General features: G+C 44.5%; 1 protein-coding gene across 6 annotated transcripts in view; it reads left to right on the forward strand.

Moving 5' to 3' along the window:
- Positions 1 to 24,885, forward strand: part of TBL1X (transducin beta like 1 X-linked) — a 495,345-nt gene that overhangs the window by 350,816 nt on the left and 119,644 nt on the right. The gene's annotated exons all lie outside the window — the stretch shown is intronic.

Genomic DNA, 24,885 nt, shown 5'->3' on the forward strand with positions numbered 1-24,885 from the left:
TTTACTTTTTTAAACTGTTAAAATAATGAAATAATTAAAATACATGTAATTCACTTTTAAAGTCAGTGGCCGGTATCCAATTAGCGGCGGGAATTTTAGCGCAGCTAATGGATCGTGCTGCAGCTATTCAATTATGCTGCACCTCAAAGTATTATGCATGATAAACATCCGCCTGAAACCCATTTTTTCGTGATAACGCATGGGTCTGGGAACTGTGTAATTTACCACACAATAAAAGCAACCTATAATTGGATAGCCCGATAATACTATTGAGCAGGGCCGTTTCTAGCCAATTTGGCTCCCAGTGCGAGATTTTAAAATGCCCCCCCCCCCCCATAGATATAAAGAGGGAAAACAAGGCACGTGCGCTCCCGGCAAGGGGCGTGGCCTCGGTAAAATGGGTGTGGCTTTAAGATGGGCGTGGCCTCATCTGATCTCATCATCACGGCCACCACAGGATAAAAAAAAAAGTCCTCATTTTACACATTACAGCAGGCACGCGACCCCATTTTACACAGCACGGCAGGCACGTGCCCACATTTTACACAGTACAACAGGCAAGTGTCCCCATTTTACACATTGCGGCAGGCACGTGTCCCCATTTTACACAGTACGGCAGGCAAGTGTCCCCATTTTACACATTGCGGCAGGCACTTGCCCCCATTTTACACATTGCGGCAGGAAAGTGTCCCCATTTTACACATTGCGGCAGGAAAGTGTCCCCATTTTACACATTGCAGCAGAAAAGTGCCCCTATTTTACACAGTACGGCAGGCAAGTGTCCCCATTTTACACATTGCGGCAGGCACGTGCCCCCATTTTACACATTGCGGCAGGAAAGTGCCCCCAATTTACACAGTACGACAGGTGGTGGTGGGGGGGAGGGAGGGAGAGGGGCTGACTTACATTTGAAGCGGTTCTTCCCGCTCTTCAGCCGCCTCTCCCTCGTCTGCGCGGCGCCGGCCGGCTTGGCTCCCCATCCTCCCGAGTGCCCAGCTCGGGGGGCGGGGTTTCGCGGAATGACGCGATTGCGTCATGACGTCACGACGCAAACGCGTCATTCCGCGAAACCCCGCCCCCCGAGCTGGGCACTCGGGAGGAGAGGGGAGGGGGGATTTAGTGCTCAAGAAGTGCCGCGGCGGGCGCCTCGTGCGGTTGCACGGCTCGCCCGCAGCAAGAAACGGCACTGCTATTGAGCTATTTTAGCCCATTTCTGCCGTGCTATAAATTACCACATGCAATTGGGTACCAGCCAGTGTATCTGAATAGAGACATTATGAGATAGTTTATAATCCAAATAATCTTTTAAAAAAATATTACCGATCCCATGTGCTATCACGGCTGCGGCAGGTGCTTATCGCAGATAATGCTGAGGGTACCTGAGGCACCTGAAGCATAATCACCAATACGTGCCGGTTTACGGGGCTAATTGGATAGCCCCCGGTGAACCTGTTAGCAGCGGTAAATTACCGCTGCTAATAGGATACCCACCTATGTAGTTAGAAATTGTTCACAGTAATCTAATAATAACATTGCAAACCGTTCTATTCTATATTCAACTCAGACTCTCAAAAGTCCTTGTAAAAGGGTTAAGACATTATTCATATTTATTGCTTTCGCTTAACTTAACATCTCGACTGCAAGGCTCCAGGAAGATATTACTTAACATCTAATAACATTTTAATATTTAAAAAGGAAAGTAACCTTCTGGGAAGTATTTTCATGAGTGATGAAAATGGGACTTAGTAAGAATCTGTAATGGTTTGTGTGTGAATGTTTTTTTACATTGTAGTCATACCTGGAATCTGTTCTACTTATCTGTGATCAATCTTTGTTACTACACAAAGGCACACATAGTTTTAATATACATTTATGATATTAAGGGACATATTCAAAAGCTAATGTGATTTTGTCCGTAAATTTTTGTGCATGCCTTGTAACCAATTTTGAATGCAAGGGGTTTTGACAGAAGTCCAAAAAATGTATCCTTAAAAGAACCATGTAAGGACAAATTGTACTTCCTCTAGGTCTGCGAGAAAAAAGCAGCGGCTATTTCTATAGAAATCACATTGCTGAAATCTGTTTTCTTTCCTAAACTAGCCTACCCTATTCAGATGCTGCCAATAAGATTATCACAATCTGATGCATGTCACTCAAATTACACATCTATTTTTTTCTTTATTTAAATGGAAGGGTGGGAAACTAGATATTTATGTAGAGCTAAGATGTATTGGGGGAAATCTGATGGTGAGCTGGCTGTTCCGCGTATTTCTGCATTCACCATTACAGTATTTTTGTACTTAATTGGTTGGCAGGTTGTGAAGCTTATACCTATAAGTCCTTAACTTCATAGACGTCATACTGTATCTCAGTATATTTTGTTCTAGGGTAATCCTATGTTTGTTCCCGGTTTGGAAAAAGCTACGTACCTGGTCTGGACGGTGAGGGGCGTCACTATTAGTCATGTTTTTGATCTTGGGTGTTTATTACATTCCTTTCAGGAACCGAAAGACAAAGTTTTCTAAAATTGCAAATCCGCCACTTTATACAATCCTTACCACCTCCCATTCTAAAGAAGAATAATACTGATATTTTTATGATCCTTACTTACTGTATCTAATACCGTGAACTATAAGATGCGATCTGTATCTCTACTTGCTCCCTGCGAAAGCGGAGGTTTTATGGAACAATTGTGTGCAGAATTGGACCCCAGAGTTGCTACAAGTAGACTGTCCTACTGCATACCTCCCAACTGTCCCGATTTTCGCGGGACAATCCCGTTTTTTTAGGACTGACCCGCTGTCCCACCCATGGGCCGCAGTGTCCCACGGTGGGCGGAGAGGGGCAGTTGGGAGGCTCCTGTCAATCACCTTCTCATAGCAGAGCGCTGTGCGCGTCTATTCAATGGAGACAGAGGGACTGGGGGCATGCCAGCAGCTCACAGAGCGCTGGGCATGCCCCCTTAGTGACGGAAAATGGGGGCATGGCTTTCGATCGCAGCATTGCCGCGAAGCCACGTCTCCTTTCACATAGGCCATGCCCCTTTTTTGGTCGCGTGCGCGCAGGGGTTCCGTTTTTCATCTCTGAAATGTTGCGAGGTATGCTACTGTATTGTTGATCATACAGAAAAGTCTTTGAAAATCCTCCATTCAGCTTTCTGGCAGGAAATGCATATTAAACCATTCATAGGACATTTCTCAGAACCAGAGGCAAAATGTTGTTCAGGGGGAATCAGGAAGTTGCCTGAAATGTAAATTCTGCCGAGCTACATTTTTTCAGAATATGTGGGAGTATGGTAAAATTAGAAGATCTTGGGATAAGGTAACGTTATTTATACACACAATATATATATGCCTTACATATTATAAAAGACCCCCTAGCAATGGTATGTGCTAATTTTAATAAAATGGGACTTGCTGGGTAGAAAGATAGAGTTGCTGCCATATCTTATTGTGGTTGTTACTGTAGCCAAGAAAATTGTACTCCATAATTGGCCAGTTTCCACTGTGCCATCTCTTCAGGCGGTTAAAAATACACTAACCAAATTATTTATTTTGACAGACAGGCAACTATACCAGATGTTGAAAATGGGGGGATTTGTTTGTAAGGAAAATGGGGTATATATACTGACACCCTGGATCTCGCTATTAAGACACACATACTGAAGGTGTTTGAGACTACAAATTGGTTTTTACAGTACATCGTCATTTGGATTGACATATTCAGAATTTTTGATGCTGTATATCTGTAATCTTATATCCTCACACTCAGATGTTACTGGATATATTTCCTTGTCTTTTGTGGGAGACATTGGCATTCTTCCACAGTGGGGATTTATTTATTTTTTTATTTTTTTTGGGGGGGGGGTCCGTGCTTGGTGGTACGCACTAAGGTTCAGGATCTGGGGGAGGGGTAGGTATTTTTTCTCTTTCTCTTTTTATTTTATATTTCAGCCCCAGTTTATGTCTGTTTATCTTTAGGTTATTATGTTGTTATTCTTCTAACTTGAAATATATTTTTTACTCATTCTACATTTTGTTTCTTGTTGAGCGCCAATAGTTGAATATTTATGACTAATTATAGTATACTAGACAGCGATCCTGACTCCTGCTCATCTACGCATGCTGATCCCGGCGTACAGGATGCCGGCTGTCACTATACCGACAGTGGCATCCCGTCCAGCAGAATGGCGGCAGCGGGGCGAGCGATAGAAAGCCCCTTGCCTGCACAGTTGCTCGCTTCACTCGCACCCACAGAGGAAGAATCACCTACCTCGCTGGTATTCCGGTGGCGGAATTGTACCTCTGTCAGGCTAACAGCGTCGGTATTGCGATTGCCGGGATCCTGCCGGGCAGTATTGTAACTGCATGCTATGTTATGTGTATGTACATTTTGATTTTTTTTCTCAATAAAAAATGTTTTTGAAACAAAAAAAAGATCACCGCGGCTTATTTTCTCGCAGGCAAATGAATAGGAAAAACATTGCAGCTGGAATAACCATGCACCGTGGGGTTTTTCTAAAACCCTCCTGCAATTAAATATGCCCCTAAGGCTTTAGTTTAAATTACAGGAACATTTGAAAATTTGCATTAATAAAAGTTATATTTTGAATTTCCATAACAATGCGTAATATAGCCCATAACTATTGTAATGCGTCACATGTCTGGAGGAACTCTGTGTGGCCACAATCCAAGTGCAGGGCCAACAAAACTCATTTTTGGCCTTACACGACTGCCAACATTGAGCGTGTTGTGGGTGCTTATGCTGGTACTGTAGGTTAATTGGCTCCCAGCAAAATGAACCTTAGCGTGAATGTTTGTGAATATGTATGTGGTAGGGAATATAGGCCCTCATTCCGAGTTGACCGCTCGCTAGCTGCTTTTAGCAGCAATGCAAACGCTAGGCCGCCGCCCTCTGGGAGTGTATCTTAGCTTAGCAGAAGTGCGAATGAAAGGTTAGCAGAACTGCACAGGAAAAATTTCAAGCCGTTTCTGAGTAGCTCCAGACCTACTCCTATCTTGCGATGACTGCAGTCTGTTTAGTTCCTGGTTTGGCGTCACAAACGCCCTGTGTTTGGCCAGCCACTCCCCTATCTCTCCAGCCACTCCTGCGTTTTTACCTGGCACGCCTGAGTTTTTTAGCACACTCCTTGAAAACGCTGACTTGCCGCCCAGAAACACCCTCTTCCTGTCAATCATACTACAAACACTCGAGCGACTGAAAAACGTCGCTCGAGCTTCTGTAAAACTGCAAACTTTTGTGTGAAAGTACTTAGAACATGCCGTTGCGTACCATGCGCATAAATGCAGTTTTTTCACCTGATCGCTGCACTGCGAAAAACGGCAGCGAGCGAACAACTCGGAATGACCACCATAGATTGGAAGCTCCAGTGGAGCAGGGGCTGATGTGACTGTCCAAAATATTCTCTGTAAACTGCTGAGGAGTATGTGTGTGTGCTAGATTAATAACTGGAAGTAATAATAATAATAATTATTATTATTATTATTATTATTATTATTATAAAAATAATTATAATAATAATGTAACCTAATGACATTCATTCTTCTGGCTTTCATATTTGCCACATCTACATTTGCATACCCACTGTCCTGCACCCATCACCATCACACTGTCCTGCACCCATCACCATCACACTGTTCTGCACTCATCACCTGTTATGCACACCAGTGCCTGCAGGAATGTACTGGTGTTTGAACTGTTATGCACACCAGTGCCTGCAGGAATGTACTGGTGTCTGAACAGAGAGGGATGCAAAACAAATGAACTCACAGACAGACTGGGAAATATGACATAACATACACAGAAGGTGATAGGGTAACAAAACCAACACAGAATGAACAGAGAAACCCAGAGGCTAAGAAACTGGGTGTCTCCCTAGTATTAGAAATGCTCAGATGGAAAAAGCAAGATGTTGTGTTTTAATACGTAGAGAACCCGAAATGCTGTTGCTAAGGGCAACAGCAAAACCCTAAAGGGTTACCAATGGGTGTGGCAGTAAACTCCTTGGTCAGAGATGGAATAATAGACACAAGGAGAGTCTCCACAATCCTAATTCTCACTTGCAGGGCCCAGGTTCAGCTTACTGCCACTAAACTGACACATGGACGCCCTGCACAGTGAGAGAGGATTAAGCAGGCAGGTCTGAAAGTACAGCCACAAACCTGCTGGGTTCACAGAATAGCAAAAGAACCTCAGCAGGCCAAACGACTGACTCCAGTCTTACTGCTAGGTCTGGATTGGCAGAGTGTAGTACCAAATCCCCAGGCCTATTTGCAGTAAGCAACAACAAATACAAAGCTACACAGTACTGGCTAACTTTCAGGAACTGACTAACCAACAAAGATTCAGCAGCATCTGCTTAACCTGAGAAGAGGCCTTATAAAGCAGGTGCTGTCCACGCCCCCCTCAGACCTCACAGACTGTGAGCACAAAAACCAGCACCGGATCCCCTGCCTGTAACCACTGCACAGCAAAAGACCCGAACCGGAGTATCAGCTGCGCTCAGGTTACTCCGCTAGCACTTGTCTCCCGGTTGCCATGACGACGTGGCAGCACAGGGCAGGAGACCCTAACAGTACCCCCCCTCTGACGAGGGGTCAAAGAACCCCTACCACCGGGTTTATCGGGGAACTGCGAGAAGAAAGAGCCTATCAGTCTGGGGGCATGAAGATCACAACTGCGCACCCACGACCGCTCCTCCGGGCCATACCCCTTCCAGTGCACCAAAAATGACAGCCGACCCCGAACCATCTTGGAGTCAAGAATCCTTTCAACAACAAACTCCCTCTGGCCACGTATCAGAAGAGGGGAAGGTCTTCCTCTGGAAGAAGGATTACTAATCGCCCGTTTTAAAAAGGAACAATGAAATGTTTTATTGATACCCAAAGAACGGGGCAGATCAAACTGAAATGCCACCGGATTGATAACCCTGGTGATCTTATAAGGGCCGATGAACCGGGGGCCTAACTTATGAGATGGCTGTCTCAACTTCAAATTCTTGGTAGACAACCAGACGAAGTCTCCTAATTTGAAGCTGCAGGGTCTTTTCCGCTTATCAAAAACCCTTTTGGTCACTAATGACACAGACACAAGGGCTTTCTTCACTTTCCTCCAAATACCTCTAAGGACCGAAACGACAGAGGAACCACCAGGCGTGGAGTCCAGGGGGTTAAAAGAATTGGCCTTAGGATGATGCCCATACACACAAAGGAAGGGAGAGATCCCTGTAGCAGAGTGAGCCGCGTTGTTATAGGCAAACTCCACCATTGACAGATGAGCAACCCAGTCAGTCTGACACTTGGAGACATAACACCTGAGGAACTGCTCCAAGGACTGGTTCACCCTTTCAGTCTGCCCATTAGACTGCGGATGGTAGCCTGACGACAAGCTGACAGAAATCTGGAGATCGGAACAAAATGCCCTCCAGAATTTGGCCACAAACTGGGATCCGCGGTCAGAGACCACATCAAGTGGCAACCCGTGGAGACGCACAACATGCAGCATAAATAATTCAGACAGGCATCTGGCCGATGGCAGCCCAACCAGTGGAATGAAGTGCGCCATCTTCGAAAACCTGTCAACGACAACCCAGATGGCTGTCATCCCCGAGGATTTGGGCAAGTCCACAACAAAATCCATTGAAATGTGGGTCCATGGCTTAGATGGAATAGAGAGTGGATGTAATGGGCCAACAGGAACCCCTCTAGGAGTCTTATTTCGGGCACAGATGTCACATGCCCGAACCCACTGATCCACATCCTTAGCCACCGAGGGCCACCACACCGCCCTAGATAGCAACTCCCGAGTTCTGGCAATACCCGGGTGACCTGCCGACTTCTTGGCATGGAATTCCAGGAACACTCGCTGTCTTAACCTAGGAGGCACAAACAAAAGACCTACCGGAAGGTCTGGAGGAGCCTGCTCCTGTGCTCTAAGGACTAATGACAAGAGGTCCTGGGTAATGCCCACTTTAATACATGATGGGGACACAATGGGCAATGGCTCCTCGGTGGTCTCCTGGATTGGAGAAAAACTCAGCGAGAGCGCATCAGCCTTGATGTTTTTTGACCCAGGGCGATATGTTATCAAAAAATTAAAGCGAGCAAAAAACAAAGCCCATCGTGCCTGCCTGGCATTGAGACGCTTCGCTGACTCTAAATATGCCAAATTCTTATGGTCGGTGAGAATTGAGACCACAAACTTAGCCCCCTCAAGCCAGTGTCTCCACTCCTCGAGTGCATCCTTAATAGCCAACAATTCCCGGTTACCCACGTCATAATTCATCTCGGCAGGCGAAAATTTACGGGAAAAGTAAGCACAGGGATGAAGGCGATTATCAGACACTCCCATCTGAGAGAGCACTGCCCCAATACCCATCTCAGAGGCATCCACCTCCACCACAAAAGGACGCTCTGGATCTGGGTGTCGCAGCACCTTGGCCGAGACAAATGCCCTTTTGAGACGGGCAAAAGCCGCTTTGGCCTCACGAGACCAGTGAGCAACATCCGCCCCTTTCTTAGTGAGTGCCACCAAGGGCGCCACTATAGACGAAAATCCAGCGATAAATCGTCTATAAAAATTTGCAAAGCCCAGGAAACGCTGAAGCGCCTTCAAACTAGTGGGCTGCACCCAATCCAGGACTGCCTGTACCTTGGAACCCTCCATTTGGAAACCTTCTGGGGAGATAATATATCCTAGAAATGCGATTTGCTGAACTTCAAACTCGCACTTCTCCAGCTTCGCCCCAAGCCGGTGGTCTCTGAGTTTCTGGAGGACTAAGCGTACATGCTTCCGATGTTCCTCCAGGGAATGGGAGAAGATTAGGATGTCATCTAAGTATACAACTAAGAATCTATCCAAATATTCCCTGAGCACATCGTTCATGAAATCCTGGAAGACTGCCGGGGCATTACAGAGCCCAAAAGGCATCACCAAATATTCATAATGCCCTGAGTGGGTATTAAAGGCAGTCTTCCATTCATCCCCCTCTCTTATTCGGATTAGATTGTACGCACCGCGTAGGTCAATCTTAGAAAAAATGGTGGCAGTACGAAGCTGGTCAAACAAGGCCGAAATGAGAGGCAGTGGGTATGAGTTTTTAATCGTGATACGGTTCAATTCCCTGAAGTCGATGCAGGGTCGCAATGAACCGTCCTTTTTACCCACGAAGAAGAACCCCGACCCAACTGGAGACTGTGAAGGTCTGATAAATCCTTTAGCCAAGTTCTCCTGAATGTACTCTGCCATAGCCTGAGTCTCAGGACGTGACAGGGAGTACAACCTGCTCTTGGGAAGCTTAGCATTCGGCAACAAATCAATGGCACAGTCATAGGGGCGATGGGGAGGTAGTACCTCTGCAACTTTTTTGGAGAACACGTCCGCAAAATCTGCATAACACCCTGGCAATCCTGGCAAACTTAGCTGCGAGAGCCTGACTGGAAGGCTCAAGCAACTCCTGAAACAATCAGTACCCCAACTAAGAATCTCCCCAGAGACCCAGTCAAATTGAGGATTGTGGGCCCTTAACCAGGGTAACCCCAACACCAATGGGGCAAAAGTACAGACAGTCACATAAAAGGACAATTTTTCAGAGTGTGTAGCTCCAATAAACAAAGAAATCTGGCTAGTGCAAGAGGTAATTTTACCCTGGGATAATGGTTCCCCGTTTAACCCACAAATCTCAATTTCCGACGCCAAGGGTACTAAGGAAACAGTGTTTCAGGGCGAATTGGCGGTCCATAAAAACCCCGTCGGCCCCACTGTCCACAAAGGCCTCAGTCTTGACAGTTTGACCGAGGATCTTCAGGGTCACCGGAATGATAAAAGTCTTCTTGGGAAATTCTGACTTCTGGCCTGACAGGATAATTCCCATCACCCTCAGGCCCTGAAGTATTCCGGCTTTTCTGGGCATGATACTACCAAATGACCCTTATTCCCACAGTACAAACACAACCCCTGCTGTCTCCTCCGCGTCTTCTCACGCGAGGAGAGGCGGGTAGCCCCAATCTGCATAGGCTCCTCGGAAAATTCCTCAGAGTCTGAGGTTCCCTTGGGAAAGAAGGGAACCTCGGTCTCCCTTTCAAGCCTACGCTCTCTCAGCCGTCTATCCACCCGGATGGATAACTGCATGAGCTGATCCAAGCTATCAGGCAAGGGATATTGTACCAGTTGGTCTTTTATCTGGTTAGAAAGACCTCTTCGGTACTGGTGTCTCAGGGCTGGGTCATTCCACTGGGTATCATGGGCCAACCTCCGAAACTCCGTACAGTAAACCTCAACTGCCCTTCGCCCTTGCTTAAGGATCGAAATCTGAGCCTCGGCTGAGGCCGTCTTGTCAGGGTCATCATACAACATGCCCAGTGCTGTAAAAAAAGCGTCAACACTTTTAAGCGACGGACAGTCAGGCTGCAACCCATATGCCCAGACCTGTGGGTCTCCTTGTAGCAAGGAAATCACTATGCCCACCCGCTGAATCTCTGACCCAGAAGACTGAGGCCTAAGCTGGAAATATAACTTGCAGCTCTCCTTGAAACAAAAGAACTGCGAGCGATCTCCAGAAAAACGATCCGGAAGATTTACTTTCGGCTCCTTAACCCCTGAAGGTGCTGCTGCTGCGGGAGCTCCGCCAGCGGCCTGGGAGGTGTGCATTTTAATGGACAAATCATTAAATTGACGAGTCAGGACCTGCACCTGATCGACCACCTGTTGCAACGTATTTTGAGGGGTATGCTCCATATTCCCACAAAATTTCAACAGGAGTATTGGGCTGCTGAATATGTTATGCACACCAGTGCCTGCAGGAATGTACTGGTGTTTGAACTGTTATGCACACCAGTGCCTGCAGGAATGTACTGGTGTCTGAACAGAGAGGGATGCAAAACAAATGAACTCACAGACAGACTGGGAAATATGACATAACATACACAGAAGGTGATAGGGTAACAAAACCAACACAGAGTGAACAGAGAAACCCAGAGGCTAAGAAACTGGGTGTCTCCCTAGTATTAGAAGTGCTCAGATGGAAAAAGCAAGATGTTGTGTTTTAATACGTAGAGAACCCGAAATGCTGTTGCTAAGGGCAACAGCAAAACCCTAAAGGGTTACCAATGGGTGTGGCAGTAAACTCCTTGATCAGAGATGGAATAATAGACACAAGGAGAGTCTCCACAATCCTAATTCTCACTTGCAGGGCCCAGGTTCAGCTTACTGCCACTAAACTGACACATGGACACCCTGCACAGTGAGAGAGGATTAAGCAGGCAGGTCTGAAAGTACAGCCACAAACCTGCTGGGTTCACAGAATAGCAAAAGAACCTCAGCAGGCCAAACGACTGACTCCAGTCTTACTGCTAGGTCTGGATTGGCAGAGTGTAGTACCAAATCCCCAGGCCTATTTGCAGTAAGCAACAACAAATACAAAGCTACACAGTACTGGCTAACTTTCAGGAACTGACTAACCAACAAAGATTCAGCAGCATCTGCTTAACCTGAGAAGAGGCCTTATAAAGCAGGTGCTGTCCACGCCCCCCTCAGACCTCACAGACTGTGAGCACAAAAACCAGCACCGGATCCCCTGCCTGTAACCACTGCACAGCAAAAGACCCGAACCGGAGTATCAGCTGCGCTCAGGTTACTCCGCTAGCACTTGTCTCCCGGTTGCCATGACGACGTGGCAGCACAGGGCAGGAGACCCTAACATCACCATCACACTGTTCTGCACTCATACACCTGTGTTTTCATATGTTACACTCTTCTGCACTCACACACTTTATTTGCATCTGTATCTAGAGAATCGGGAAAGCAGATGTGCGATATGTGGTTGGTGGAAGTTCTACCTGCCAAACATTCTCTTGCCTTGGAAGTACTTCTGTTGGCCATGTTAGTTTGTGCATGTTCTTAGTAAAGGCGCACTTCTGCAAGCTCCTACTTTCTGTTATGACTTACTACAACAAACATACAGCATCCACTGGACTAGTGGGGGTAGAGGTGGAAAAAGGGTTGGAGGAGGCCCCCACTATTTCTCTTGGCAGCCCCGGTCAGAGGTAGAGCTCATCAGGGGGATTTGTGGTAATCCTCTTTGGTGAAGATGGTGGAGCATTGCAGTCATAAATTGCCTAATGTCAGACAGAAGGTGAAAGTAACATGTAGGGTGACCATATTATCCCTTTTACCTGGGACGCTCATGGATTACACAGGTTCTGTGGCTGGCTGACTTCAAGCCTACATTTCAGCTGGTTTTAATCAGCCATAGAACTTGTGTAATCCCATGAGCGTCTCGGATAAAAGGGATAATATGGTCACCCTAGATAAAGAAATTTTATTTATACATTAAAGGGACATGGTGTATATATATATGCATACATTTCTAATAATAAAAAGCCTAATTAACTTTAGTATCGCTTCAAAGAAGTAGACAAAATGATCTCCTATTTATTTCCGCCAAACAATGTAAAGAAATAATTCTGGCTTTAATATAGTTATTTTTGGGAAGAGAAAGGGTTTGAAATAGAATAACCAGGAGAGATATGCCAAATAAATATCTAGATGTACAAAAGTTCAAATGGCACATGTTTGAATGTACTCCTAGAAAGAAAATATCTCATTTCTGTCTTTGATATATTTATAGAAAGAACGTTTGTCGAAAAGTCACAGGAGTGGGACATGCCAAATTGACTAAAAAACAAACAAAAAAAACACTATTATATCACAGGAATTTTGCCTATTGATCACATTTTTAAAGAACAGAGGAGGCTTTTTTCCCTTCACTTTACATAAAAAGCATACTAAATCTTTTTTTAATGTAATGTGAAGAAAAATATTTAAGCAATTTGCATAATTACAAGACTGAACTGGATACTGAAATTTCAAGAACAATTTTGGAATTCAGCAACTTATGTTAATATTCTTTGAAACAACTAATGAACACATATATTTAAAATTACCAGATACTGTAAATAAAGATAGAGTAAAACATTTGTAAATAAAGAAATATAAAACCGTCAAATAAACTAGCAAGACATTTATAATGCAGTGCACAAGTAATGAGTAGGTATCGACCAGAAATTCCTTGGAACAGACACTTATTATATCAGTGTTTTTCAACTCCAGTCCTCAGGACAATATTGGTGGAGTGTATTTTATGTACAAGATTCCTTGGAAGCTATATGAAAATACAGTACATGTTTGAAAGACCACTCTATATACAAGATTGACATACATCAGCAATACAGTGGGTATCTGTCTTGGTTATCCCAGCGGTGCCCCCTAGAGGCAGTTATTAGTAGAAAACAACAATTCCTATCAATTGCTTAAGATAATTCTTCAAATACCAAAGAACCTGTAATTGAGCCTTTGTTCTCTAAACTATTTCATCTTCATTAAGCTAGATATTTTATATTACTTAGCCAACATTTTTTTTTCTAAAAACAACTCAGAAATTGTGTTCTTTTTTTTTTTTATTGAATAGAGTGTAATAAGTATTTTATAATATATTTAAACATTGTATTTAAAACAAATAAACCTAGGGTTTTGTTTTTTTTTGCAAAACCCCCACCCCCCATCCAATGTGCCTATAGACCCCCATTATAAAATAGCTTCTGACCCCTCCCCCACCCCCAGTGGAAATAGATCCCCAGCATCATCAAGCCCGACCCCCTAATGGTTATAAATCCCAGTGTCCCAGCCACCACACTCACTCGTGTCAGTGGGCCTCCACAGTTTAGTAGCCCTCCTCCCCATGTGTCACTATACATTTCATGTATTATTGTAACTATATCCACCCCTCCCCCAGTAAAAATCAAAAACAAAACCCTTTTGTTGGGCAGCAACCCCACTCCCAATGCCAAAAGATGACCCCCATTACTCCCCCCTCAAACATAGCCCCCTTATAGCAGAGTGCAGTGTAGTGTCGGTCAGGGGGGGACTGATCATCAGTCCTGTGATGTTAGTGTATTAGAATGCTTAATATTTGTATACACTCCCTTACTAACATGTGTAAGCCTGAATCTTCAGTGATGGTCCCTAGGACCAGGGGGATGCTGGGAAGTGGGTGGTCCAGTGTGCAGTGTGTCTGGAGTTGGTGATGTAATAAAGAGCACAGCAGTGAACTCGCATGTCTCTGTGTCCTGATGACTGGATTTACAAACATATAAACAAAATATGGTGTCAGAAGAATTTTAACTTGGACTGCTAGTGCTCTCAGAGTGTGAAAGAATCCTGCAGCAATCTGTAAGGCTGTGATACTCGGTGTCTGCATAGCCTGCCTTGTGCTTCTCTCTTCAAACAGTGAGTAACCATGGATAAACTAGCTCCTCCAACTGGCATGCTGATGTCTGGTAACTTGTCTGAAAACTGGAAAAGATTTAAGCAAAGGTTTAATATATATCTTGCTGCATGTGGAGCTGATACAGAGGCTGACAAAACAAAGGCATCCATTTTCCTCCATGTGATAGGAGAGGATGTGCTGGACATTTATAATAGTTTTTAGTTTGATGAGGGGCAGAATATGGTGCTATCTTCTATAATGCAAAAGTTTGAAGATTACTTTGTGCCAAGGAAAAATGTGACATGTGAAAGATATAAGTTTTTCACATGTGATCAGAAGTCTGTAGATGGATTTGATCAGTATGTTACAGAGCTGCAATCACTCAGTAAAACCTGTGAGTTTGGTGATTTAAAGGATTCACTGATTAGAGATCGTATTGTCTGTGGAATACCTAATAATGGACTCAGAGAGAGATTGCTGAGAGAGCAAGACCTAACACTAGATAAGGCAGTGACTATGTGCAGATCTGCAGAAATAACTAGATTTCAAGCAAAAAAGTTACACAAGAAGTTGATGCTGCTGTCCATGTAGTGCAGAACACAGAGCCAAGCAAACCTCCATTCTCAAGAATGAAGCAGTCTAAGCCACAGTCTAATAAGGAAATGTGTAGTAGATGTGGAAATGCTCACAATCCTAAAATGTGCCCTGCTTATGGTAAAACCTGCATGAAATGTGGTAGACAATAATTTTGCCAAATGCTGTAAAATGAAAAGGGAAACAAGCAATGTGCATGCTGTTAAACAAACAGAGGAATTCTTTGTGGATTGCATTGAACTTTGCAGTGCAGATAAGAAAGAATGGATTGTCCCTTTAACTGTGAATGAGATTGTCATTCCCTTTAAGCTTGATACTGGTGCGCAGGTGAATTTAATATTGTTTCAAGACTATAAGACTTTTAGAGTAAAACCTAAAATTCATCCAGCCAAAGTGAAAGTTACAGGGTACACTGGGGAGGAAATTCCTGTGAAAGGTACATGCTTAGTGACACTGAAATATTAGGGACAACAGTTTAAAACATCTCTACTGATTGTGGATAAAAATGTGCAACCGATTCTAGGATTAAGTTCCTGTGAGAAATTAAGCTTGCTAAAGAAAGTTTTTATGGAGACATCACAAGTAGAAGATGACTGCAAATCGATGTTTTCAGAATACAGAGACTTGTTTGAAGGTCTATTTTTTTTGCCTGGAGAGCATAAAATAAATATAGACACGCAAGTTTCTTCAGTGATACACCCCTGTAGAAAAGAGCCGTTTGAGAAAAACTGAAACAAGAGTTAAATCGCATGGAATCCTTGGGTGTGATACAGAAAGCCTACTGAATGGGTAAGCTCCTTAGTAATTGTTGAAAAGAAAAATGGACAACTCAGAATATGTCTAGACCCCAGAGATTTAAACAAAGCTATTAAACGAGAACATTTCAAACTACCAACCAGAGATGAAATCATGTGCAATTTGCGGGAGCAAAATGGTTCAGTAAATTGGACGCATCTTCAGGATTCCGGCAAATGAAGCTAGATGAGGCCAGCTCAAAGCTTTGTACACCAGAAGGTCGATACAGATTTCTTCGACTACCATATGGAATATTGTCTGCTCCAGAAGTATATCACAAAAAGATACACATGATTTTTGAACATATTCCAGGTGTTGAAACAATGATGGATGACATTATTGTCTGGGGATCTACAAAGGAAGAACATGATTCTAGATTGAGACAAGTGATGGAACTTGTCAAGAAAGTGAATCTAAAGCTAAACAAGGACAAATGTGAATTTGGCGTGAATACACTTACCTTTATGGGCGACGTGGTCTCGGATCAAGGTGTAAAACCAGACCCACGGAAAATATCAGCCATAGTGAATATGGAACGTCCTAACAACAAAGACGACGTCAGAAGATTCCTAGGAATGATTACTTACTTAGGAAAGTTTATTTCTCAACTCTCTGAACGAACAGCCTCTCTTAGATGGTTGTTGGACATAGATAACGAGTGGATGTGGTCACATGAACAAGAAGAGAGTTGGCAAAACTTGAAACAGATCATTACAGAGCAACCAGTGCTAAAATTCTTTGATCCTGCGAAAAGAATAAGAATTTCAGCAGATGCTTCGCAATTTGGCCTAGGCTCAGTGCTGTTACAATAACATGAGGATACATGGCAACCAGTAATCTGTGCATCAAAAGCACTGACAAGTGCTGAAACAAGGTATGCTCAGATAGAAAAAGAACTTCTAGCGATCACATATGCATGTGAGCGATTTCATCAGTTTGTGTATGGTCAAACATTTACAGTGGAAACTGACCTCAAGCCATTGGTAGCTATCATGACTAAATCATTACATGACTGTCCCATGAGAATTCAACGAATGCTTATCAGACTACAGAAATATGATGTACACTTGCTGTACTGTTCCGGCAAATACATGTACATTGCTGGTACACTTTCTCGTGCTGTGGACAACAGTGAAGGTTCCAAAAGTCTAATGGATGAAGAGATAGAAGCCTATGTTAATTTGATCGTAGCTTCTCTACCAGTGTCTCTTGCAAGACCAGAACAGATTAGGAAAGAAACTGAGACAGGTGACACAATGAAAGTGTTGAAAGATATCATTCTGAAAGGTTGGCCAGCAGAAAAACATGCGTGCCCGCTGTCTATCCATGATTATTGGATGTACCGCAGTGACCTTACAGTTGTCGATGGTATTATTTACAAAGGCAATAGGTTTGTCATACCTGCACGACTAAGAAAAACTATGCTGTGCAAGATACATGAAGGCCACTTAGGAGAAGAAAAATGTAAGCGGAGAGAGCGTGTAAAGTTATGTATTGGCCAAGAATGAACCAAGACATAGCACAGACTACAGCTACATGTGAATTATGTCTTACGTATAGACCGAAACAACAAGTCGAGCCACTGAGTCCTCACGCAGTGCCAGAGAGACCGTACCAGAAAGTTGGCGCAGATTTGTTTGATTGTAATGGGAAAACGTACATTGTCGTGACTGATTATTACTCTAACTACCCTGAGGTGAAGACACAACATACAACTGCTAGTATAGTCGTAATCAATTGCATGAAGTCAATCTTTGCAAGGCATGGTGTTCCTATGGAAGTGTTCACTGACAATGGTCCTCAGTTTTCCAGTGCTGAATTTAGACAATTTGCTGATGAGTGGGAATTTGTCCATACTACATCAAGTCCCCACTATCCACGCTCAAATGGGTTGGTGGAAAGTACAGTAAAAACTGTAAAGAGTCTCATGAAAAAAGCTCAAGAAGGTAAAGAAGATTCCTACAAAAGTCTTTTCATCTACCGCAGTACACCTTTACAGAATGGACTTTCTCCTGCACAAATGCTGATGGGAAGGAGGATTAGAGCAAATCTCCCGATACATGGTGAACTGCTTAATACACATAACTCAGCGTTGGTCAGACTGAGTAAGGAACGTCAACAGGCGAAACAAAAACTGTTCCATGACAGGCGAGCAAAAAGCTTATCTGATCTAAAATCGGGTGACCAAGTCCGTCTCAGAGATCACGAGAAAAGTATTTGGGGGCAGAAAGGTATTGTGCAAGCACAAGTAGCACCAAGATCTTATACAGGTTGAGTATCCCATATCCAAATATTCCGAAATACGGAATATTCCGAAATACGGACTTTTTTGAGTGAGAGTGAGATAGTGAAATCTTTGTTTTTTGATGACTCAATGTACACAAACTTTGTTTAATACACAAAGTTATTAAAAACATTGTATTAAATGGCCTTCAGGCTGTGTGTATAAGGTGTATATGAAACATAAATGAATTGTGTGAATGTACACACGCTTTATTTAATGTACAAAGTTATAAAAAATATTGGCTAAAATGACCTTCAGGCTGTGTGTATAAGGGGTATATGAATCATAAATGCATTCTGTGCTTAGATTTAGGTCCCATCACCATGATATCTCATTATGGTATGCAATTATTCCAAAATACAGAAAAATCCGATATCCAAAATACCTCTGGTCCCAAGCATTTTGGATAAGGGATACTCAACCTGTACTATACGTACAGAGCATGGAACGGAAGTAAGAAGAAATCGTGTGGATTTAAAATTTCAACCTAACCATAATGAAGACAACATGACTGAAGAATACCCTTCATCTGACATGTATAATGATCCTTATAATGGTGAACAAGCCACGATTCTAGAAAGGTACAACATGGTCGATAAAACACAGATTGTGTATGAAAGACCCAAAAGGGAAATACGCAGACCTGAGAGACTAATTGAAATGTATTAGATTATGTTCTTAATATGACGTTAATTGTTGCATTGAAGCGTATAGGGCTTATTTACAAACATATGAACAAAACAAGTCCCACTGCTGCAGCTGATCTCTGTAAATGCAGATATCAGCATAGTTGTGCATGGGCGATGATCCCCCCCTTGCACTTTTAGTTTAGGCGCATGTGCTCCAGTGTGCCGCTTGCATTTCTGGGGCACGATTTTGGGAGTGATGTCGGTGGTGACAAACCACAACAGGTGGCAGCAGTAGGAGGAGGCAAGTGCAGAACGGATTTCCTCCATAACCGGTGGAGAAAGCAGCAGGGAGTGCCAGACGTATTCAGTACAACCTGGATAGGTAACGCACTCCTGGCTGCAGTTGTATCCCGTAAGTTAGTGCCAGGCAAGTGGTTAAAAAAGCTTACATTTAAAACGTGTGTTTTGCACGTTATCTTTGCTTGCTAAGTGAAGTCAGATTTTAATCATTATCATTAAAAGTTATGTTTTATATATTTGAAGATTTATGGTAGTGCACCACAAAGGAGTTAAATCACTTTCTTTCTTCAACAGTTTCATATTGGACTCAGTGGTATGCTGCCAACACTATCCGATATATTACAGTTCAAGATCTGAAATGAGTGAAAATAGTTGTAGACGTCATTACATTTACAAAAACCTAATTACGCTGTTACAGTATTGTGAAGGATTCTTGAACTTAAATATCACTGTTAATCCATACTGATATGAAACTGCCCCGCTGTCAAGATGGTTGGCTGTTAGTCCCATTTTGCAGGAGGCTAGGAGGTATTTCTCCTGCACAAACAGCAGATACACTTACCTTTCTTTGTGCGTCAATTAAATAGGGTTTTTGTAGGAGCGGAGTGCGGCCTAGAAGTGCTAAGAACTTCCCCGGGGCGTGGTCATGCCATGCCCTCGATGGGCAATTTTGAAATGTAATATAATTTTTTTTTATGTCTCACGCTGCAGCATTCCAACACACCTTAAACCCCCTGCCTCCACGCGGTTGGGAATAAGCGTCCATATCGCAGTCCTCTAAAATAGGAACTGTCCCACAATACAGGTTGATGGTTGGGAAGCATGATTAAATAGTTTTGCTTTTTATATTGTGTAAGCAAATTGTGTATTACTTAAACGTTTCTACTATTAATGTGAAAAAAAAGTCTAAATAAAAATGAAGGGCCATCGCATGTACAAAATGGCTGCCTCTACCATGTGTGACAATAGTGGGCTCACTTTAACAAAATGTTTAATGAGGGTCTAATGAGATACAGATGTAGCCATGTTCAGCTTTGCTGCGATTGCGCACCAGGTTGCAACCGCTCCATTAATTCCTATGGACGTGCACGTGTGTATGCACACACGCGTCCTAGTCATGGGCACGCTAGTTGCACCAGCTAAGCTGAGCATGGCTACATCTGTATATGGATTAATGGATGCATATCATTTAGTTGTTTTGTCCTGTTTATCATTGTCACACATTTCTGGTTGCTGTGACAGCTGTAATAAAGGTCTCCATGGAGACAGCAGACTTTGGCTCTCTGCTAATCTATTGATATATCTGACTATTATAGCTCATTTAAAGCCTCACTCAAACAGTAGCTGGGTTTCATAGTGTGCTTTAACTCAGTTTATTATTATGCATATGTTTTCCTTATACTTGCCATCAACTGACTACAAATATTGAATTTTCATTGTATACTATTCTATCAAAAATTAAATAATTTCTTTACATGTTAGCGCACGCTCTAACACGCTAAAGCAGACAGCTGAAAGAGGATAAGAGAAAGAGAAAATATTCCCACTGTTTTATTTAGGAGTAATATACAGTACATTTTTTTTGTAATTACCCTGGAATGCTGTTAGGTGAGTTACAGGTTACAGAATGCAAACAGACGGCACCAGGGCCGGACAGGGACCAAAAATAGGCCCTGGCATTTTTGAAGCACACAGGCCCACCTCGGTGTCAGCATCTGACTCCTCCCCTTACTATTCCCGACTCCTCCTACTTCTTAGTCTATGCTCTTACAAATATAATTAATATTATAACAACATACAAGTGTACATCATTCTGTATTAAAATACACACAACCATTAGTTGAAGTGGAAATGTTGAAGTGGGGGTATGGAAAAATAAAGGTTGTAACCAAGCGTGCGCATTCCAGAAAAGGGGCGTGGACACGCACGCACCCCATTCACTAGAATGAGAGCGTCTGTGTGCACTCCCGGCGGGGCTAAGCGGCGACCAATCAGACAGAGACTGTCCCATAGAGGTACTGTGTGCGAAATGGGTGTCGCCAATTAAAATGGGATGTGATACACAAACATATGCCCCCAATAGTGCAGTGCCAGATCCACAATTGCCCTCACAGTGCCAGGTATACAAATGCCCCCACAGTGCCAGGTATACAAATGCCCCCACAGTGCCCGATCCACAAATGCCCCACAGTGCCAGGTATACAAAAGCCCCCACAGTGCCAGATCCACAAATGCCCCCACAGTGCCAAGTATACAAATGCCCCCACAGTGCCAGGTATACAAATGCCCCCACAGTGCCCGATCCACAATTGCCCCACAATGCCAAGTATACAAATGCCCCACAGTGCCAGGTATACACATGCCCCCACAGTGCCAGATCCACAAATGCCCCCACAGTGCCAGGTATACAAATGCCCCCACAGTGCCCGATCCACAAATGCCCCACATTGCCAGGTATACAAATGCCCCCACAGTGCCAGATCCACAAATGCCCCCACAGTGCCAGATCCACAAATGCCCCCACAGTGCCAGATCCACAAATGCCCCACAGTGCCAGGTATACAAATGCCCCCACAGTGCCAGATCCACAAATGCCCACACAGTGCCAGATCCACAAATGCCCACACAGTGCCAGGTAAACAATTGCCCTCACAGTGCCAGGTATACAAATGCCCCACAGTGCCAGCCAATTGCCCCCACAGTGCCAGGTATACAATTGCCCCCACAGCAGTGCTGCAGCTGCTTACCGCTGCTGCTCCTCCGGCTGTGATGTGAGGGTGTTAGGAGGAGAGCTCAGAGCGTGGCGCGCGGCTATGTCTGGCGCCGGCGTGTAGGACTTCAAACTAGCCGCCGGTTCGTGAGCCAATAAGAGCTCGCGGACCGGCAGCGGAGGCTCCTGATTGGCTGCCGGTCCGTGAGCTCTGACTGGCTCACGAACCGGCGGCTGGTTTGAAGTCCGCTACACGCCGCCAGACATAGCTGCGCTGGCGCGCTCTCTTCTCCTGACAGCTGAGACACACTGCCGCCGGACTGAGCGGTAGCGTGTCTCAGTGACACAAGCGGTGGTCAGCTGGACCGGCCCACGTGGCCATCGGCCCTTCTGGCATTTGCCAGAAGGGCCAGATGGCCAGTCCGGCCCTGGACGGCGCGAAGGGTATTTGCAAGAAATGGAGATTTTTATTATCACGGGGGCATTATATTTCATTTACAGATCAATGTATTATTCTTAAGTGTTTTTTTATTTTAGCACAGGCGCACAGTTTGTAGAATTGACTACTTGCAGCGCTGGGGCTTTGGGATCAACTTCAACTGCGGCTCTAAGTTTGTGTATTCTAATTCTTCCTCAGTTTGTGCACTTTTCTGGCTCCTTTTTTTTAGTGCAGAGATATACTGGGAGGTTGACTGGCCCGTGTGTGTGTACATTTGGGTAAAGTTAGACTGTAAGTTTCATTGTACAGGAACCAGAGGTGGAACTACCGCCAGTGCAACCAGTGCGTTGCACTGGGGCCCGCCACTGCACAGGGGCCCAAACTGACTCATTACATGTGGCTGTGTGCTGCCGGCAACCGCTGCCCGCAGCACACAGCCGCCCGGACAGAGAGGAGAGGAGCGCAGCGGTACGGGGGAGAAGGAGGAGGAGGGAGGTGGAGGAGGGAGCCGCAGCAGCACTTTACTACTGGTTGAGGCGCTGCTGCTGCTGTCCCTCTGCTTCACTATAGGCTGTCTTCCAAGAACAGCCTATAGTGAAGAAGAGGGGCAGCAGCGCCTCCACCAATAACACAGCGCTGCTGCAGCTCCCTCCTCCACCTCCCTCCTCCTCCTTCTCTCCTGCCCGGGAATCGTGACCAGAAGCTGCACCGAGGAGCCTGAGCCAGCGGAGAGGGTAAGTTTAATTCTCTTTCTTTCTTTCTTTCTTTCTTTCTTTCTTTCTTTCTTTCTTTCTTTCTGTCTTTCTTTCTTTCTTTCCATGTACAAAAAGGGGGACTGTCTGCCGCAATGTGTAAAAAGGGGGAATCTGCCTGCCGCAATGTGTAAAAAGGGGGAATCTGCTTGCCGCAATGTGTAAAAAGGGGGAATCTGCCTGACGCAATGTGTAAAAAGGGGGAATCTGCCTGCCGCAATGTGTAAAAAGGGGGAATCTGCTTGCCGCAATGTGTAAAAAGGGGGAATCTGCCTGCCGCAATGTGTAAAAAGGGGGAATCTGCCTGCCGTAATGTGTAAAAAGGGGGAATCTTTGCCGCAATGTGTAAAAAGGGGGAATCTGCCTGCCGTAATGTGTAAAAAGGGGGAATCTTTGCCGCAATGTGTAAAAAGGGGGAATCTGCCTGACGTGATGTGTAAAAAGGGGGAATCTGTCTGCCGTGATGTGTAAAAAGGGGACGCTGTCTGCCGCAATGTGTAAAAAGGGGGAATTTGCCTGCCGTAATGTGTAAAAAGGGGGATGCTGTCTGCCGTAATGTGTAACAAGGGCACGCTGTCTACCGTAATGTGTAAAAAGGGGACGCTGTCTGCCGTTATGTGTAAAAAGGGCACACTGTCTGCCGTTATGTGTAAAAACTGTACGCTGTCTGCCGCTATGTGTAACAAGGGCACGCTGTCTGCTGTTACGTGTAAAAAGGGCACGCTGTCTGCCGTTATGTGTAAAAAGGGCACACTGTCTGCCGTTATGTGTAAAAACTGTACGCTGTCTGCCGCTATGTGTAACAAGGGCACGCTGTCTGCTGTTACGTGTAAAAAGGGCACGCTGTCTGCCGTTATGTGTAAAAAGGGGGACGCTGTCTGCCGTAATGTGGAAAAAGGGGACGCTGTCTGCTGTAATGTGTAAAAAGAGGAATCTGTCCGCCGTAAGGTGTAAAAGGGTCTCTACCTGGTGTAGTGGTGCTACTGTGTGGCGTAATTTTAACAATGGAGACTACTGTGCACCGTTTTATGAATTGGTATTATTTTGTGGCCACACCCCTTCCCCAAGAAGCCACGCCACTATGTATTTTTGCGCGCGCCTACGCCGCGCACTGCCCCTGTTTTACATGCAGGGGTGGGGCTCCGATGCCGTTTCTTGCACACAGTGCTAAAATGTGTAGTTACGGCACTGTTGCTAGGTATCCATTTCTCTGGCCCTGAGCAGGTCCCCCTCACCAGATCCTCTCCAGGGGTGATGGGGTGGACTTGGATGGGATGGGGGGGGGACCCAAAGCATTTTGTCGCACCTGGGCCCACCGCTCGCTAGTTCCGCCACTGACAGGAACTGATTTGAATGAATAAACATGTACAGTGCTATTTATATGTTTGCACTGTATACAGTAACTACCGCCCCATGCTGGTTGCAAGAGATCCATCAGACACCAGCTTCCCATCCCTGTAAACACACCTTTGCCCACCACACCCCAGTACATCAGGGTAGTTAAATGCAGTTGCATTGTCACTGCCCAGTTCCTGCCCGTAACACCCTATTTCTCAGAACTATAGATCCGACCAAGGCCCAAATGTATTAAGCTGTAACAAGACATAATGTTGAGACGCATAAGGAGTGATAAATGACCAACCAGTCAGCTCCTATCATTTTTCAAACACAGCCTGTGACATGGCAGTTAGTAAGCTGATTGGCTGGTCATTTATCACTCTTTATCCGTCTCCACTTTATCTCTTGTTAAGGCTTAATACAAGAGGAGATGTTGCCATTAGCTACCAATCATTTTCTAACTATTATTTAATAAAATGTACTTGATAAATGACAGCTAGAAGCTGACAGCTTGCAATGTGCAACTTCTCCACTTGTTCTCTGTAAAGATATACTACAAGTCCTGACCAGAAACTACACTATAACCCTACGCTGTCATGTTTGCTGAATTTCATAAAAATTTGTTTTTGTGGAATTTTACATATTTCTTCATAAGAACTGGACCTTAATTGTTTTGTTCAGATTTTCCCCTCTCGTTTTGTCAGAGCCACATAGGTTGATACCCATATCATCACACCTCTATTTATAGCCTATAAAAGGA

Source organism: Pseudophryne corroboree, chromosome 2, assembly GCF_028390025.1.
Source record: "Pseudophryne corroboree isolate aPseCor3 chromosome 2, aPseCor3.hap2, whole genome shotgun sequence".
In the NCBI taxonomy this organism is placed as follows: domain Eukaryota; kingdom Metazoa; phylum Chordata; class Amphibia; order Anura; family Myobatrachidae; genus Pseudophryne; species Pseudophryne corroboree.